We start from the raw sequence: 20500 nt of genomic DNA, 5'->3' as shown, positions 1-20500 counted from the left end.
GCAGATCCCTCATGAATGGCTTGGTGCTGTGCTAGTGGTAATGAGTGAGTTCTCACTGGATGAGTTCATGCACTGTCTGGTTGTTGAAGAGCCCCAAATCTTCTTCCTCTCTCTATTACTCCTCTCTCACCATGAGACATGCCTGATCCTCCTTCACCATTAGCCACAAGGGAAAGCTTCCTGAGGTCCTAACCAGAAGCAAATGCCAGCACTATGCTTCTTCTACAGCCTGCATAACTGTGAGCTGAATAAACCTCTATTCTGTATAGATTACCAGCCCCAAATATTCCTTTTCAGCAATGTGAAACAGACTGCTACAGATCCACTCTGCCCTCTTTTTTTTTAGTTTATTTATTTTAATTTTTTTAGTTCCACAGGTTTTTGGGGAACAGGTGGTATTTTGTTACATGAGTAAGTTCTTTAGTGGTGATTTGTGAGATTTTGGTGGACCCATCACCCGAGATACTGCCCTGTTTTCTATGACAGGCCTTCAGATACTTAAATATAAATCTTGTGACTTCTTCTAAGTCTTCTCTTTCCCCAAATAAACACATTCTATTAGGAATATCATTTTCTCCCTCTGCCACATTTCTGTCCTGGCCCAAAATAGGAATTTTCACCTTCCAGAGGTATTGAGAAGGAATGTTTTCCTTGTTCCTGGCCCTCTGTCATTATTCTTCTCAAAGGCTGAGGAGCACCTTATCTAACTAGGTGTATTAATAACCTAGTGAGGTTGAGCCCTTGGTCAGCCATCTTTTTGGCTAACCTGCTAGAGAGATGAATGTGTTCACTTCTATTCCTGGTTCCATATGGTGATACCTGGCCAGGGCCTGGTGCTGCCTTCTAGAGGCATGGTTAGAGAACCTTCTCTGTCATTGCTCTTGATGTTAAACAGATACAAGGCAGACCACAGATGGGCCTTCAGAGGGGCTGGGTCAATGTCTCTCCTCTAGGTTCCATCCTTGCAAGTATAGCTCCCAAAATATAGATGCTGCAGGTCCAAGTCATATCCATGAATCCAGTATTGCCAGCAATAAAAATAATAGTTTTTACTCCTCTGTTTGTATTTTTCAATTGTGTCTAAACTTGAATGAGGAAAGAATGCAATTATTATTCACTGACGAAAACATTCAACATATTGCAATATACCGCATACATCATGGTTGCTAGTCTTTTGAACACTCTCCAGTGTGTCAAAGTCCCATCCCAGTGAGGTTGCCAGAACCGAACAAAACAATGAAGTGTGGATTGACAATATAGAAATTTCCCTGTGTTCTGGATATTAAAGCTTTTCAACTAAATAACTGAGTCACAGATACTTTAAAAACACAGAGTCTGGATAATTTATAAAGATGTTATATTTTACTTGACTAGGATCTCCCAAAGAAAATTGGGAAAGCAGCTCCCCTGAAAGCCCAGTGGGCTACCACTAGCTTCCTCCCTGCCCTGACACTTTCAAATAGGCCTCTCACTTCTGAAAGCCAGGCATTAACAAGGCTTTTGGTCCCCCACTGTAGAGACCAGTACAAAGGAAAGAGGCAGACCATAAAGTTCTGTCACTTCTGTTTCTTGGGAGCTGGCTCCAGGGTTCTTTCTGATTCCACAGTGTTGGAGGAAGGTGTTTCATTTAGTTTCCAAACCACAGGGAACTGGAACTTTGGGGAAGTTTTTGATCCTGTGGTTTATCAATCGTATCATTCTCTTTTCTGGGCTCACTATTCCATGATGCAAGAGCTGCTGTCTAAGTTCAGGAAGCTGGTCTTTTCTGTTATTCGTTTGACTAAAATATCAAGCAAGTTGTGGAATCTCTCAGTCTTGGAATGGATTCCTTCAATAAAATTAAAAAAAAAGTATGTCAGGGTTGAAGGGAAGGAATTATTCTGTTTAGTGAAGGAAAACACAGTGATTTCTAAAATCGCTGAGGTCTAGATGGAAAGTGCTCAGTGTAGAGGGGATTCTCATCTGATTTAGAGTCTCCTCCCTCTGTTTTCCCTGGGAACCCTCCATATTGAACCTTCCTGCTGCCACCACATTCAACTCCAGGGGTACATGTGCCCCATTTTCTAAGTTCTAGTTTAGTTTCCCTCAAAAGCAGAGCCTGGGGCAAGAACTTAAGTGCAGTTAGTTTATTTGGAGGCAATCCCAGAAAACATACATGAGGGATTAGGAAGTGAGATACAGAAGGGAGAGAAGCCAATAAACGATGTGTTAATGAGCAAGTTACTGCTGCAGTTACATTGGTCTCCGTCCTACTGGATATCCTCTAGAAAACTGTGAAATACACCTCCAAATTCACTCACAAGTCAAAAGAGGCTGGGGCATTTTCCCAGTGACTCTCATCCCTGTGGGCCCAGAGCTAGCCTGGAGGAATTAAATTCCCTGGCCATCCAGATTGTACCTCGTTGTGTGGAGCAAGCTTCTTTGATGTCAATAGAAGACCCCATCAGAGAAGAAGGGAGCAGCAGGTATCTGTACTGGGAAGCTGTGATGGAATGCCAGACACCGTCTTCTCTGGTAGCAGGTACACTCAGATAAGGCTAGCAGATGAGGTGGAGCATCCATGGTGACTGATGTAAAACCCCAGGAGCCTACATGAAGGTGAAAAAAAAAATCCTGCTTTTCTTGCTTTCCATTAGTCTAGATGAAAGAGACGACTATTTAAAAACTCCTCCAAATTGTTAAGATGGAATAAGAAATAAAGGAAATAAAAACACACAAACATAGTAGACCAGGTCCTGAAATAAAATTTGCTGGTCCCCAGTAACTGCACTGTCTTCAAGGAGAGTACCAAACTGCCTACTTCCCTCTAAGCACCTGTCTATCTCCCCATAGTGAACACATTCTAGCTTTTGCCACACAAGATGACAGATTCTTGTCATTTTTATTGTCAAGGTCAAATGGACCACTCAGCCTCCTTCCTTGGCTGGTTTTCTTGTATGAGAATAACTTGTGCATATTTTTCATATAACAGCTTATAATAATTGGTCACCAAAACCATGGTCTCTAGGGCTAGATATCTCAGTTGGAATTTTGGCTTTTTACGTGTTGTGCAAATTTGGGCAAGTTACTTAATTGCTTTGTGCCTCAGTTTCTTCACTTGTAAAACAGAGATCACGAAAGAATCCAATCATTAAAGTTGTAACGGTTTAATGAGTTAATATAGAAACAATGCCTGGTACATAAACACACTATACAAATATTGAATGTTCTTCTTTTTATTATTATTAGGCTGTAGTTTACACATAGATAATATCTCCCCTTTCAGCTTAACATAATGAAGTGGCCTTCCATTTCAGAGCCACTCTATAATGCCATAACTACTCAATAGCCACAACCTGCAATAAGAATCAGGGCACACACAGTAATAAGAAGGTCTTTCTATTGGTGAGAACATCACTAGGCTGGAGTGAGTTGCTAGGGTTTTATTTCTTTCTTTAATGTGTGTGAATTTAGCCAAGTCTAGCAGAATCTTTTCTAGCCTTTCCTAACACCCTTAAATTGGAAGACAGATTTGCCAATCCTGGACTGGAACTGCTTGCCACAGGCAGAAATTGCCATCTTTAAACATGTTTGTCTCCTCTGTGGCTTCAGGTAGGCCAAACTAGAACTTTTCCTTAACGCTTCCCAAAGAAAGTACTATGATCAAGATGGCTGACTACCCAGCCCAGCACTCTCCTCCTACACAAGAAAGGAACAGAGCAGCAAATAGACAACTATATGTTGAATAGACTATCTAAGGAACTCTTGCTGGAATTTAGCAAGAAAGTGACAAAAATCCTCTGAGGCATAGAAACTTGGGATGGCAGCATAGAGGGGGAAGCAAAGCACCCAGCTGGGATTGACTTAGAGCCAAGAGGGATTCACCATTGTTAGGAAAAGGTAAACAGGAGATTCTCAAAGTCCACACTGCTACCACAGATGCCCACAATACTAGCTACAAGACAGCCCCACAGCCCTCTTAGGGTCCTAAGCCCAGTAGAGGGAATTGCATGGAATCCATGTGACTGCACTTTTCCAGAAAAGAAAATTTATATTGCGTGTTCCTCACTCGCTGGGATCCAGCCTGCTGCACCATGGTGCAATTTTGAGAGAGAGGTCACCAGCAGAGTACATCCTGCCCTGGAGCTGAATAACCCCTGTATCTTTACATCCCTAGGGTGTCACTGACACCTCACCCAGAGGGCTGCAGCAACATAACACCAGCTGAACACAGCAGTGCAGCCATGACACAGCATCTGAGCTTACACAGGGCCCTACACACCAGACACAGGCCATCCAGCACAGCAGGGGGCTGCACTTAGGGCAAAGGGAGCCAACATATGCACTCCCCAGAGCCTAAAACCTGCCCACCTGCAACCTTGCCCCCTCCAGCAGCAGAGCTGCTGCACATGCGCATGTGCCACTCAAGGGCCTGAGGGCTAGCCTGCTTGAGGCCCACTGCTGCTGCTGGCAACCCCATTCCTCCAATGGCAGAGCCACTACCTGTACATGCACCCCATCCCAATACTAGCTGCTCAGTTTCTCCACCCCAGCAAAGCTGCACCACAGCTTCCAAGAACAACTGCAGCCTAAGCCGTTGAGGCACTCACAGATACCAGTGACATTTATTACAGCCAAAAAAATCATATAGAGAATACACTACTGTGCCCACTCAGAGCCAAAACCAAAGCACTCTACCCAACCAACACTATAGGACACATCTACAGGAAAAAGTCTCCCTGTAGAACTATCTCATACAATTGAAAGAAGCAACTGTCTCACCAGATGCACATCTATTAGCATGGGAACAGCAGAAACAAGAAAAAGCAAAAAAATATGACACTTCTAAAAACACAATAATTCTCCAATAGCAGATCTTCCAAAAAAGGAAATCTATGAAATGTCTAAAAAGGGATCCAAGATAATGATCTTTTTTTATTATTATTATACTTTAAGCTCTAGGGTACACATGCACAATGTGCAGGTTTATTACATATGTATACATGTGCCATGTTGGTGTGCTGCACCCATTAACTCGTCATTTACATTAGGTACATCTCCTAATGCTATCCCTCCCCACTCCCTCTACCCCACAACAGGCCCCAGTGTGTGATGTTCCCCTTCCTGTGTCCAAGTGTTCTCATTGTTCAATTCCCACCTATGAATGAGAACAAACCGAGATACAAGAGAACACAGACAATTCAACAAAATCAGAAAAACAATTCATGATCTGAATAAGAAATTCAACACAGAAATAAATATCATTTTTAAAAATGAAACAAATCTTGAAACCAAAGAATATATATATATATACACACACACACACATATATATATTAGAGAACTTCAACAATAGATTAGATCAAGCAGAAGAAAGAATTTCTGAACTTTAAAACTGGTTTTTTGGAATAAGCCAGTCAGACCAAAAAATAATAGTAATACTAAAAAGAAAAAAGATTTTAAAAGAATGAAGAAGGCCTATGGAATGCCATTAAGCAAACCAATGTTCACACAATGGGAATTTCAGAAAGAGAAGGAATAGAAAAAGGCATAGATAACTTATTTAATAAAATAATAGCTGAAAATTTTCCAAGTCTTGGAAGAGATACAAACATCTGGATATAGAAAGCTGAAAGATTCACAAAAAAACACAATCCTCTCCAAGACACCTTATAATCAAACTGTTAAAAAATAAAAAGGACCGGGCGCAGTGGCTCATGCCTGTAATCCCAGCACTTTGGGAGGCCGAGGCAGGTGGATCACCTGAGGTCAGGAGTTCAAGACCAGCCTGACCAACACGGCGAAACCCTGTCTCTACTAAAAAATCAGCCAGGCATGGTAGCATGCACCTGTAATCCCGGCTACTTGGGAGGCTGAGACAGGAGATTTGCTTGAAGCCAGGAGGTGGAGGTTGCAGTGAGCTGAGATCACACCACTGCACTCCAGCCTGGGTGGCAAAGTGAGACTGTGTTTCAAAGAAAAAAAAAAAAAAAAGATAAAAAGAATTTTGAAAACGACAACAGAAAAGCATCAAGTGACATATAAGGAAATCCCCATCACACTGACAGCAGAGTTCTCAGAAGAAACATTATAGTCCAGGAAATAATGGGATGATAAAGAGCCAAAAGAAGTAAAGTACCAGACAAGAATACTAGACCCAGTAAAGCTACCCTTCAGAAATCGAGAAGAAATAAATCTTTTTTAGTGAAACAAAAACTGAGGGAATTCATCACCACTAGACTAGCCATATAAGAAATGCTTAAGGGATTCCTACATCTAGAAATGAAAGAATAATATCTACCCTCATGAAAAAACACAAAAGTATAAAATTCACTGGTAGAGCAGATGTACAAATACAAAAGAGAAAGGAATCAAATATTATTACTACTAAAGATCACCAAACTGCAAAGATAAACAGTAAGAGAGGAAAAAAGAAACAAAGGATATATAAGACAACCAGAAAACACTTAACAAAAAGACAGGAGTAAATCCTCACATATCAATAACCTTGATTATAAACCATTTAAATTCAGAATTAGAAGATATAGACTGACTAAATGTATAAAAAAAGAAGACCAAACTGTAGTCTGCCTCCAGAAACTCACTTTACCTGTAAAAACACATATAGACTAAAAGTGAAGGGATGGAAAAAGATATTCTATACAAATGAAAACCACAAGTAAACAGGAATAGCTATACTTACATCAGATAAAATAGACCTTAAGTCAAAAAAAGACAAAAAGAGACAAAGAAGGTTATTATGTAATGATAAATGTATCAATTCATCAAGAGGATATAACAATTGTAAATATACATGTACCCAACACCAGAACATCCAGATATATAAAACGAATATTATTAAAGCTAAAGGGAAAGATAGGCCCCAGTACAATAGTAGTTGAGAACTTCAACATCCCACTTTCAGGATTGGACCAATAATCTAGATAGAAAATCAACAAACATTGGACTGAAACCGCACTGTAGAACAGATGAACCTAACAGAATATTTATCCAACAGCTGCAGAACATACATTCTTCTCACCAGGACATGGAACGTTCTCAAGGCAAAATCATATGTTAGGCAACAAAATAAATCTCAACAAATTTTTAAAAATCAAAGCAATATCCAGCCAAACTAAGCCTCATAAGTGAAGGAGAAATCCTTTACAGACAAGCAAATGCTGAGAGATTTTATCACCACCAGGCCTGCCTTACAAGAGGTCCGGAAGGAAGCACTAAACATGGAAAGAACAACTGGTACCAGCCACTGCAAAAACATGCCAAGTGGTAAAGACCATCAACGCTATGAAGAAATTGCATCAATTAACGGGCAAAATAACCAGCTATCATCATGATTACAGGATCAAATTCAAACATAACGGTCTTAACCTTAAATATAAATGGGCTAAATACCCCAATTAAAAGACACAGACTGGCAAATTGGATAAAGAGTCAAGACCCATCGGTGTGCTGTATTCAGGAGACCCATCTCACATGCAAAGACGCACACAGGCTCAAAACAAAGGGATGGAGGAAGATCTACCAAGCAGATGGAAAGCAAAAAAAAGCAGAGGTTGCAGTCCTAGTCTCTGATAAAACAGACTTTAAACCAACAAAGATCAAAAGAGACAAGGCCACTGCATAATGGTAAAGGGTTCAATTCAATAAGAACAGCTAGCTATCCTAAATATATATGCACCTAATACAGGAGCACCAAGATTCACAAAGCAAGTCCTTAGAGACCTACAAAGAGAATTAGACTTCTACACAATAATAATGAGAGACTTTAACACACTACTGTCAATATTAGACAGATCAATGAGACAGAAGGTTAACAAGGATATCCAGGACTTGAACTCAGCTGTGGACCAAGCGAACCTAATAGACATCTACAGAACTCTCCACCCCAAATCAACAGAATATACATTCTTCTCAGCACTACACCATGCTTATTCTAAAATTGACCACATAATTGGTAGTAAAACACTCATCATCAAATGTAAAAGAACAGAAATCATAACAAACTGTCTCTCAGACCACAGCGCAATCAAATTAGAACTCAGGATTAAGAAACTCATTCAAAACCACACAACTACATGGAAACTGAACAACCTGCTTCTCAATGACTACTGGTAAATAACGAACACAGAAATAAAGATGTTCTTTGAAACCAATGAGAACAAAGACACAATGTACCAGAATCTCTGGGACTTGGCTAAAGCAGTGTATAGAGGGAAATTTACAGCACTAAATGCCCACAAGAGAAAGCAGGAAACATCTAAAATTGACACCCTAACATCACAATTAAAAGAACTAGAGAAGCAAGAGCAAACAAATTCAAAAGCTAGCAGAAGACAAGAAAAACTAAGATCAGAGCAGAACTGAAGGAGATAGAGACACAAAAAACCTTAAAAAAAAACATGAATCCAGGATCTGGTTTTTTGAAAAGATCAGCAAAATAGATAGACCACTAGGCAAGACTAACAAAGAAAAAAAGAGGAAAGAATCAAATAGATGTAATAAAAAATGATAAAGGGGATATCACCACCAATCCCACAGAAATACAAACTACCATCAGAGAATACTATAAACACCTCTGCACAAATAAACTAGAAAATCTAGAAGAAATGGATAAATTCCTGGACACATACACCCTCCCAAGACTAAACCAGGAAGAAGTTGAATCTCTAAGTAGACCAATAACAGGTTCTGAATTTGAGGCAATAATTAATATCCCACCAACAAAAAAATTCCAAGACCAAAAAGTCCAATTCACAGCCGAATTCTACTAGAGGTACAAAGAGGAGCTGGTACCATTCCTTCTTGAAACTATTTCAATCAATAGAAAAAGAAGTAATCCTCCCTAACTCATCTTATGAGCCTAGCATCATCCTGATACCAAAGCCTGGCAGAGACACAACAAAAAAAGAGAATTTTAGCCCAATATCCCTGATGAACATCAATGCGAAAATCCTCAGTAAAATACTGGCAAACCAAATTCAGTAGCATATCAAAAAGCTTATCCACCACTATCAAGTTGGTTTCATCCCTGCGATGCAAGGCTGATTCAACATATGCAAATCAATAAACGTAATCCTCACATAAACAGAACCAACAACAAAAACCACATGATTACGTTAATAGATGCAAAAAAGGCCTTCAACAAAATTCAACAGCCCTTCATGCTGAAAACTCTCAATAAACTAGGTATTGATGGAACATGTCTCAAAATAAGAGTTATTTATGACAAACCCACAGCCAATATCATACTGAATGGGCAAAAACAGGAAGCATTGCCTTTGAAAACCAGCACAAGACAAGGATGCCCTCGCTCGCCACTTCTATTCAATATAGTGTTGGAAGTTCTGGCTAGGGCAATCAGGCAAGAGAAAGAAATAAAGGATATCCAATTAGGAAAAGAGGAAGTCAAATTGTCTCTGCTTGCAGATGACATGATTGTATATTTAGAAAACCCCATCATCTCAGCCCAAAATCTCCTTAAGCTGATAAACAACTTCAGCAAAGTCTCGGGATACAAAATCAATGTGCAAAAATCACAGGCATTCCTATACACCAATAATAGACAAACAGCCAAATCATGAGTGAACTCCCATTCACAATTACCACAAAGAGAATAAAAGGAATCCAACTTACAAGGTATGTGAAGGACCTCTTCAAGGAGAACTACAAACCACTGCTCAACGAAATAAAAGGGGACACAAACAAAAGGAAGAACATTCCATGCTCATGGATAGGAAGAATCAATATTGTGAAAATGGGCATACTGCCCAAGGTAATTTATAGATTCAATGCCATCCCCATCAAGCTACCAATGACTTTCTTCACAGAATTGGAAAAAAACTACTTTAAAGTTCATATGGAATCAAAAAAGAGCCTGCATAGTCAAGACAATCCTAAGCAAAAAGAACAAACCTGGAGGCATCATGCTACCTGACTTCACACTATACTACAAGGCTACAGTAATCAAAACAGCATGGTACTAGTACCAAAACAGAGATATAGACCGATGGAACAGAACAGAGGCCTCAGAAATAACACCACACATCTACAACCATCTGATCTTTGACAAACCTGACAAAGACAAGCAATGGGGAAAGGATTCCCTATTTAATAAATTGTGCTGGGGAAACTGGCTAGCCATAGGTAGAAAGCTGAAACTGGATCCCTTCTTTACACCTTATACAAAAATTAACTTAAGATGGATTAACGACTTAAGTGTGAGACCTAACACCCTAAAAACCCTAGAAGAAAAGAGGCAATACCATTCAGGACATAGGCATGGGCAAAGACTTCATGACTAAAACACCAAAAGCAATGGCAACAAAAGCCAAAACTGACAGATGGGATCTAATTAAACTGAAGAGCTTCTGCACAGCAAAAGAAACTATCATCAGAGTGAACAGGCAACCTACAGAATGGGAGAAAATCTTTGCAATCTACCCATCTGACAAACGGCTAATATCCAGAATCTGCAAAGAACTTAAACAAATTTACAAGAAAAAAAACAACCCCATCAAAAAGTGGGCAAAGGATATGAACAGACACTTCTCAAAAGAAGACATTTATGCAGCCAACAGACATATTAAAAAATGCTCATCATCACTGGTCATTAGAGATATGCAAATCAAAACCACAATGAGATACATCTCACACCAGTTAGAATGGCAGTCATTAAAAAGTCAGGAAACAACAGATGCTGGAGAGGATGTGGAGAAATAGGAATGCTTTTACACTGTTGGTGGGAGTAAAAATTAGTTCAACCATTGTGGAAGACAGTGTGGCCATTCCTCAAGGATCTAGAACTAGAAATACCATTTGAACCAGTGATCCCATTACTGGGTATATACCCAAAGGATTATAAATCATGCTACTATAAAGACACATGCACACATACGTTTATTGTGGCACTCTTCACGATAGCAAAAACTTGGAACCAACCCAAATGTCCATCAATGATATACTGGATAAAGAAAATGTGGCACATATACACCATGGAATACTATGCAGCCATAAAAAATGATGAGTTCATGTCCTTTGCAGGGACATGGATGAAGCTGGAAACCATCATTCTCAGCAAACTATCACAAGGACAGAAAACCAAACACTGCATGTTCTCACTCATAGGTGGGAGTTGAATGATGAGAACACATGGACACAGGGTGGGGAACATCATATGCTGGGGCCTGTCAGGGAGTCGGGGGCTAGGGGAAGATAGCAGTAGGAAAAACACCTAATGCAAATGACGAGTTGATGGGTGCAGCAAACCACCGTGGCACATGTATACCTATGTAACAAACCTGCACGTTGTGCACATGCACCCTAGAACTTAAAGTATAATTTAAAAAGGAAATTTTTTTAAAAAATGCATACGTTTTCAAAAATATGCATAGAAAAATACTTGAAAGGACGTATACCAGACTTTTTAAAATGGTCATTTCTTGATGGCATGATTATATGACATTTTTTTCTTTTTGTTTACCTATTTTTTTAAACTTTACATTATAAACTCATGTTAATCTCTGCCAACAAGAAAAAAAGTGCCTTTAATAACATCTATAATATGAATGACATAACTTCTAGAATTATTAAGCTTGAGAACTAGTGTGCAGAAAAGAGTTAACATAGCAGGTCTGACTACTATCCTTCAAAAGACCTGCTTAAAAGATGCCTCTTAGCTGGCATTTGGGAACTTAGATTTCAGAAGAGTTCCTACCACTCTAACTGGTAAGAGTGGCTTACCGTACCTAAATAATATGCTTTATGCTGAATATTTGCTTTCCTTCTGGGAGTTTGGAATTTCAGTGCATACTAGGCAGAAAATGTCTGTGTAACCACACCCCCATAAAAACCTAGGTTTTGAGTCACTAATGATCTCCAGTAACACAAAATTTCACATATGTTACAATTTGTTGCTGCAAAAAAATAAGTACACCCTGTGTGACTCCACTGGGAGAGGACTCTTAGAAGTCTGTACCTGTTTTCTTGGGACTTCACCCCATCATGCACTTTTCCCTTTGCTGATTTTTCTTTGTATGCATTCACTGTAATAAATACTGCTATGAGGCGTATGACCATTAAAAAAATCAAAGCAATATCAAGTATCTTTTCAGACCAAAATGGAATAAAACTAGAAGTCAATAACAAGAGTAACTTTGGAAGCTGTACATAAAAATTAAATAACATGCTCTTGAACAACCACTGGGTCGATTAAATAAGAAAGAAAATGGTTTCTTGAATCAACTAAAAGTAAAATTACAGCATAGCAAAATCTATGGGATACAGCAAAAGCAGTACTAACAGAGAATTTTATGGAAATAAATACCTACATCAAAAACTAGACAGTTTTAAAATAAACAACCTAACAATACATCTCAAGGAACTAGAAAAGCAAGAACAAACCAAACCCAAAATTAGTAGAAGGAAAAAAATAATAAAGATTAGAGCAAAACTAAAGAAAATACAGACTGAAAAAATATGCATAAAATGAATAAAATGAAAAGTTATTTTTCGAAAGATAAATAAAGTCAATAAACCATTAACTAGATTAAGAAAAAAAGAAAGAAAATCTAAATAAAATCAGAAACAAAAAAGGAGCCATCACAACTGATTTCACAGAGAGGTAAAGGATCATTAGGAGCAATATGCCAACAAATTGAAAAGCCTAGAGGAAATGGATAAATTCCTGAACACATATAACCCACCAACACTGAACCCAGAAGAAATAGAAAAGGGAAACAGACCAATCATGAGTAACAAGATTGAATCAGTAATAACAAGTCTCCCAAAAAAGAAAAGCCCAGGACCGGATGGCTTCGCTGCTAGATACTACCAAACATTTAAAGAAAAACTAACATTTACATCCATGTAGTATGGGAAATTAAAAAGAAAAACTAACACCAGTTCTTCTCAAACTGTTCTAATAAAGTTGAGAGGGGTAATTTTTCCTAACTTATCCTATGAGTCCAGCATAATCCTGACACCAAAACCAGACGAGGACACAGCAACAACAAAAAAAGAAAACTCTAGTGAACATAGATGAAAAAATTCAAAGCAAAATACTAGCAAACTAACAGGACATTTAAAAGATTATACACATGATCAAGTGGGATTTATCCCAGCGATGCAATGATGGTTCAACATACACAAATCAATAAATGTGATACATCACATCAAGAGAATGAAGGACAAAAAACATATGATCATCTCAATAGATGCAGAAAAGGCATTGGATAAAATTATACATTTCCTCATGATGAAAACTCTCAAAAACTTAGGTAGAAAAAACATACCTCAACAAAATAAAGACCATATAAAACAGCTAACATCATACTGAATGAGGAAAATAAAGTTTTCCTCTAAGAACTGGAACAAGACAAGAATGTTCACTTCTACCACTCGTATTCAACATAGTACTGGATGTCCTAGCCAGAGAAATTAAGCAAGAGAAAGAAAGGGCATTCACATTGGAAAAGAGTAGGTCAAACTGCACCTCTTTGTAGATGACATAATCTTATATATAGAAAAACCTAAAGACCTCACCAAAACACTCTTAGAACTGAAAGAGGAATTCAGTAAAATTTCAAAATACAAAAATCAGTAGCATTTTTATATACAAATAACTAACTGAAAATGGAACAAAGAAAGCAATAACTACAAAAAAATAAAATATCTCATGTTCGTTAATAGGAAGAATTGATATTATGAAATGACCATACTGCCCAAAGTAATCTACAGATTTAATGTTATCTCTTTCAAAATACCAAAGACATTCTTCACAGAAATAGGAAAAACAATCCTGAAATTCATATTGAAACAAAAAAGACTCCAAATAGCCAATCCTGAGCATAAAGAAAAAGTTGGAAGTATTATACTACTAGATTTCAAAATATTCTACAAAGCTAAAATAACCAAAACACATGGTACTGGCATGAAAACAGACACATAGACTGATGGAACAGAATAGAAAAGCCAGAAAGAAATTTATACATTTATAGCCAACTGATTGATAAAGGCACCATGAACACACACTGGGGAATGGCAGGCTTTTCAATAAGTGGTGCTGAGAAAACTGGATATCCACATGCAGAAGAGTGAGACTATACCCTTATTTATCACCATAACAGAAATTAACTAAAAACGGATTAAAGACTTAAATGTAAGGCCTAAAATAATAAAACTACTAGAAGAAAATTTGAGAGAAATGCTTCATGACATTGGTCTGGGCAAAGATTTTATAGGTACAACTTCAAAAACACAGGCAAAAAAGCAAAAATAGACAAATTGGATTATATCAGACTAAAAAACCTTAAGCACAACAAAGGAAACAATTAACAGACTGAGAGACAACCTGTAGAATGGGAGAAAATATTTGCAAGCTATTAACCTGATGAGGAATTAATATCCAGAATATTAAAGGAACTCAAACAATTCAACAGCAAGAAAAATAATCTGGTTTAAAATGGGCAAGGAATCTGAATAAACATTTCTCAGATGAAAATATCTCTCAAATGGCCAAAAAGTATATTAAAAATGCTGAACATCACCAATCAGGGAAATGTGAACCAAAACCACAACGAGATACCATCTCAACCCAGTTAGAAAGGCTATTATTTAAAACGACAAAAAAATAACAAATTCTGGCAAGGATGCAGAGAAAGGAGAACTCTAACACATTGTTGGTGTTTTTGCAAATTAGTACAGCTATTATGGTCAATAGTATGGAGGTTCCTGAAAAAACTAAAGATGGAACTATCATATGATCCAGCAATCCCACTACTAGGTACTTAGCCAAAGAAAGGGAAATCGACATATCAAAGAGCTATCTGTCCCCCTTGATATTTACTGAAGCACTATTCACAGTAGCCAAGCTATGGAATCAACCTAGGTGTCCAAAAACAGATGAATGGTTAAGTAAAACATGGTCTATACACACAGTGGAATACTATTCATCCATTAAAAAAGAATAAAATCCTGTCATTTGTGGCAACATGAATGAGTCTGTAGGACATTATGTTAAGTGTAGTAAATCAGGCACAGAAAGATAAATACTACATTTTCTCACTCATATGTGGGAGCTAAAAAAGTTGAGCTCATAGAAGTAGAGAGTATAATTGTGATTATTAGGGGCTGGAAAGAGGAGGGAGGAGAAGAGGGTGAGAAGTGGTTGGTTAATGAATATAAAATTGCAGCTAGATAGGAATAAGTTATAGTGCTCTATAGTACTGTAGGGTGACTATAGTTAACAATGATTTATTATATATTTTCATATAGCTAGAATAGAGGATTTTGAATGTTCCCAACACAAAAAAAATGATAAATGTTTGAGGTGATGCATATGCTAATTGTTTTGATTTGATCATTATACATTGTATATATGTATTGAAATATCACTCAGTATGCTTTAAATATGTATAATTATGATGTAAATTTTTTAAAAAAAGACTGCTATGAAGCAATTATTAGGCTGGGCATGGTGACTGAAACCTGTAATCCCAGTACTTTGGGAGGCCGAGGTGGGCAGATCATCTGATGTCAGGAGGTCAAGACCAGCCTGGCCAACATGGTAAAAACCCATTTCTACTAAAAATACAAAAAATTAGCCCGGTGGATGGTAGCACATGCCTGTAAACCCAGCTACTCACTCTGGAGGCTGAGGCAGGAGAATCGCTTGAACCCAGGAGGCGGAAGTTACAGTGAGCCGAGATTGTGCCACTGGACTCCAGCCTGGGCAACAGAGTGAGACTCTGTCTCAAAAAATTAAAAATAAAATAAAAATAAAGAAATTATTATACATTTGTCTGATTAAACTACATCTTTTTTCATTCTGTCCATTTTTTGAAAGTTTATAAACATCTACATTAGAAAAAGATAACAGAAACCAACTTCATCAGTTGGGCTACTTGCTGTAGCAGAAGTCTGAATGGTCCAGTTTCTGAATGGCTAAAGAAAACCATCTATTTATATGTTCCTTGCTATGGATAAATGGATATTTAATTTTTCTGTGGCCAAGAAGCCATCCTGTATCATCCTTTCTCCCTAGACTTATATTTCTGGAAAACTACCACAATGGTGTGAAATTGCAAGGAGTTGCTTCAGGTTCACAGTGAGAGCTCAAAACTTGAGTCATTCTATGTAGGTGCCACTGGTATGGAAGATGTTGTAAGAATAGGACACCTTGAATTTTCATTGGCCTAAGTCTTGCTTCCTCTCTCCTACCTCCCCTTAATTACAAAACACAAATCACTTCACCTTCTCTGGTACAGAACAAATTGACCTCTACTCCCCCCTGGTGGATCATTACAGTATGCTGGGCGAGTCACTTCTGAAATCGCCGTATGGGCCCTTAAGACTTAATAAATCAAGGGCCACCTCTCGTGAGCCTTACATGTTCTAGTCCAACGTACTAATTATTTAGAGCTGAAAAGTAATCTGCCCCCATATCGTGCTAGTATTTTTTGGCTTGTGTCTTCCAAGTTGTTCCCTTATTATTCAAATGTTGCATTCTTTATTGTGATTGCCTGGTTACTTGTCTATCTCCCCAAATAGACCATAAACCACAGAAACACAATAATGTGAAGTGATTTTCTTGAGGCCACATAATCAGGAGAGAATCCCAATATAGAAATCAGGTTTCTCTATTCATGAGCCATTGTGCTGTTCATCCACAGCAATGTTCTGTGTTCTGAAATCTCTTTCTCAGAAGAAGCATTGAGATGGCAACACACCAGGGCTCAGAAAACAGATCTTGCTGTCAGCTCAGTCACTCATCTCACCAAGCCCCTAATGTTTCTCATCTGAACAATGATGGTAGTTTCTTCAGACCATTGCTAAGGTTCAGTATGACTTGGAATATCTAGGATTCAACTGGAAAGAATTGCCATTCATCTGCAGTTGTAAGACATTGAGAGAGAGAGAAAAAAAAGAGAAAGAGGGAGCATTCATCTATTAATTAAACAAATATGTCTTCATTTAACAATTATTCAGCATCTGCAACATGCCAAAGTGGATACCAGATACACTGGTGAACAAAAAACACAATGACCTTGACCCTGAGAACTTATGTTTTGATCCTTGTGGGGTCACTGGCCAATGCCTCTCATTGATGATCCCAGATAAACAGATTGACAGGCCTTTGATCAGCATGCCATTTTGAAGAATTCTCTCATGGATATGTGTTTGTGTGATGGGGTGGGAGAAAATGCTAGTGAAAACTGCCACACTTAAAATTAGCATATCTCAAATTCTTGAAACAAACAAAAACAAATAAACAGCAGCAACAAAACAGATTGGGTATGTCCAGCACAGGTGTCCCCTGCCTGTAAATGTGCAGTTTCCCTAAATCAAGCCGTGGTTGCTCTCTGCTGCCAAGATGCCAATGGGAGTGCCCAATTAGTGCCAATTTGTTTCTTGTAATACGGACACCTGTCACCAAAGAGCTTGATAAAAATAACCATCTCAGTCACTGCAGATCCAAACTGGGCTCTATCTAACTAATCACCTAGAGGTAAATAGGAAGCCTTCAAATCCCACTGCAAATTCTCCAAGGGACCCAGTCCCTCTGACTGTGGACAAATTTATGCCGCATTTCTGACTGATGGCAAGACACCAACTGGCAATTGATATTTTTTTTTTCTTTAAATGCAAGTTATCAGCCTTTCCTCCCAGTCAGCTACAGGCTTCCCCCTGGCAGTTCAAGACTCATAGTGATAATGGATTATCTTTACTTTTAATAGCAAACCACCTTCCACTGAGATGGAATGAATGCTGCAGGAGAAGGAGAACAGATTTCACCAAGAAGTCCTTTAACTCTCGTCAGGAAACATCTCTAGTTCAAGCATTTTAAAAAAAAGATAACCTTTAAAAACTAACCAGGTTTCCGCTGTGTGGCTGAGCCAGCCACGAGGGTTGTGCTGGTTACATCTGAATTAGCCCTGCTTGACAATCACTTTCAAACTCTGTTCTACTTCATGCCAGCAGTTTCACTCCCTGGGTGTGCAATCGTATGGGGCAGATGTCTTCGAAGGAGCTATCGGACCCAGATGAAGAACATATAATATACAATAAACAAATGAGAAGGCAAGACATTTTTACAAAATCACCCAGGCAGGAAAATCAGCACGTCCTGCTCTTCAATAGTGGGCCCATCTAGCCTACTGCTTTATGGGGAGCAGAAATGTCTGGAATCTAAATCTGCCACAGGAGGGGTTTCTTTGCCTCCTCGCGATGCTGTGAGCTGAATGGTAGATTGCATCACCTCCATTGTAAGGCAGCTCTCATTATGAGAAACCAAACATAGAGCCTGGCTCCTAACTGGAGTATTAATAATGAAAATGGATTATGTGCTTCCTGTTTGCTAAGCAATTATCCCAAGGCAGGGATTGAGTCCAGATTTTTTGCCTCACTGCCTGAGTGGCACAATGTGAATAGATAGACAGGTATTTGCATGCAGTGTCTCTGACCTGGAGAAAATGTCAGGAGCTTTATAGACTGCAGTGAGAGCTGCAGATGCATATTCTTTTCAAACATGGCTGGGTTTTGCAGTCTATTCTTGGAAAAGGCAAAGAAAGGGGGAAAGAGTTGGATTTGCTGTTACTGTTTAAAGATATCCTCCTGAGTCAAGGTGAGATTATTTTATTTTGCCCACCTTAAGTTTTTTATTAACTGGAAGTGACTTCAGCTCCTACCTTCTCAAGGAAATGAAATGAGTTTTATTTAGTTGATGGCGAGGAATACTTTCCCTGGATGTTTAATAGACCTGGGTCTGATCTGCTGAACCTAGGCACATTTTAATGAGAGGAGGCATTTCTCTAATGCTTCAGATGTACATTTTCTTCTTCTCCTCCTCTTTCACTTGCTGTGATCCTGCAAGGTGGCAACTGACTTCCTCTCTCTGATGCTCATGCTATATTTCAGGGCTATATTCCCAGGGTAAAATGAATCCTGCATAGGTGTATGCAGTACTTTAGAGTCTTTCAGAGTAAGCCCTGCCACAGCTGTGTCACCTCCAATCTCTGCTCACCACCCTCCTCCTTTGTCTTGCACTCACATGTTAAGTTGCGAGATGGAAAGATGGTAGTGGAAGTTTATGCGGACAAGGCTCATTTTCTCAGGACCACGGAGAGTAGTCCTACAAGACGCAGGCAGGTAGCAGGGGCAGCACACCCCTATTCCTGTGGCAGAGGTCACTCAAACCCTAACACAGATTTTACACTCAGTTAAAATTGCCTGGGGAATGGATAAACAACTGTAATATATCCATGTGGTAGAATACTACTCAGCAATAAAAAGGAACAAATTACTTATATATACAACACCATGAAAAAATTATCTAATTCTTCATTCTATGTGAAAGAAGTCAGACTCAAAAGACTACATACCGTATGATTCCAAACTGGAAAGGTAAAACTATAGGGACCAAAAACAGATGAACGGTTTCAAGGGCTGGAAGTAGAAGGAGAGGCTGACTTAATAGGATGACCAAATCACCTTCATTTGCTTAGAACTGTCCCAGTTTTAGCTCAGAATGTCTCCATCCAGGAAACCCCTCAGTCCTAGACAAATTGGGACAGCTGGTCACCCTGGCACTTGACTACAAAGGGACACAGAGAACTTTTGAAGGGGATAAAACTGTGTTTTTAAAGCTCACAGAACTGTACACTTACTTAAAAGGGTGAATTTTACTCTATGTAAATTATAACTTAATAAGTGAATGGAAAGAATTGCCCAGTCTCTCCTGTGTCTCTCCACTGGGCAGTGGGCTCTCTTATATGCAAGGATTTCATCTGTCCCATGCCACTGTCCCCCCGGCACCTAGTGCTGTGCCTGGCATGGCATAATTTGCTAAAAGCATGCATGCTCATTTTCCTCAGATGCTACCCACCGTATCAACACCAGTGGATTCTTTAAACAATCCAATGGTGTCTAAACATGACATTTTCTTCCTGGAAATGCTCGAATTAAGGTTTTCTCTATTTCTTTTAGGTTGTGAGTTGATCGACGTGCTCTCAATATGATACAACTATAGTCATCAGTGTTTTCTAAATATATTGAACATAACAAATTCCTGGAGTGTTTCAAAAAAAAAAAAATTCCTGGAACCCTACCCAGGTTGACCAAAGCTGAACTTCCAGGGGAATGGCCTGGGAATGTGTATATTTTTAAAGTTTCTCAGATGATTCTTATGATCAGACAAGGAAAGCAGAAAGAAAACTGTGGTGTCAGACCTCAGCACTGGCCTTTAGGGCTGGTCAACACATCTAAAATGTGATCCTTCTATCAGAATCTTTCCCTTGAGGAATCATTCATTCATTGATTCCATCTGAGAACTATTTATTGAGCAACTACTCTAATACTACAGCCTGCAAACAGGACAAACAAATACACGGGATAAGTTCAATCACTGCTAGGAACTGCGACAGGTCTAGGTACCACTTCAATAGAACAGTCAGGAAGGATGCAATTCTTGTTGATTTCTGGCTCTAACCTCATGCTGGTTTCCCATG

At 38.8% G+C, this 20500-nt stretch overlaps 1 long non-coding RNA gene across 1 annotated transcript in view; it reads right to left on the bottom strand.

Moving 5' to 3' along the window:
- Window positions 1-1340: 1340 nt before the first annotated feature.
- Window positions 1341-20500, bottom strand: part of LOC129047859 (uncharacterized) — a 32779-nt gene continuing 13619 nt past the window's right edge. The window contains exons 2-3 of the long non-coding RNA XR_008509701.2: window positions 2399-2588; window positions 1341-1828 (exon numbers count right to left, since the gene is read on the bottom strand). This is a non-coding gene — a long non-coding RNA (uncharacterized LOC129047859). The remainder of the gene's footprint in view (window positions 1829-2398; window positions 2589-20500) is intronic.

The sequence above is a fragment of the Pongo abelii genome, chromosome 13, assembly GCF_028885655.2.
Source record: "Pongo abelii isolate AG06213 chromosome 13, NHGRI_mPonAbe1-v2.0_pri, whole genome shotgun sequence".
NCBI classification, from domain to species: domain Eukaryota; kingdom Metazoa; phylum Chordata; class Mammalia; order Primates; family Hominidae; genus Pongo; species Pongo abelii.
The sequence above is the reverse complement of the archived record's forward strand: the minus strand, read 5'-3'. Positions and strand labels throughout refer to the sequence as shown.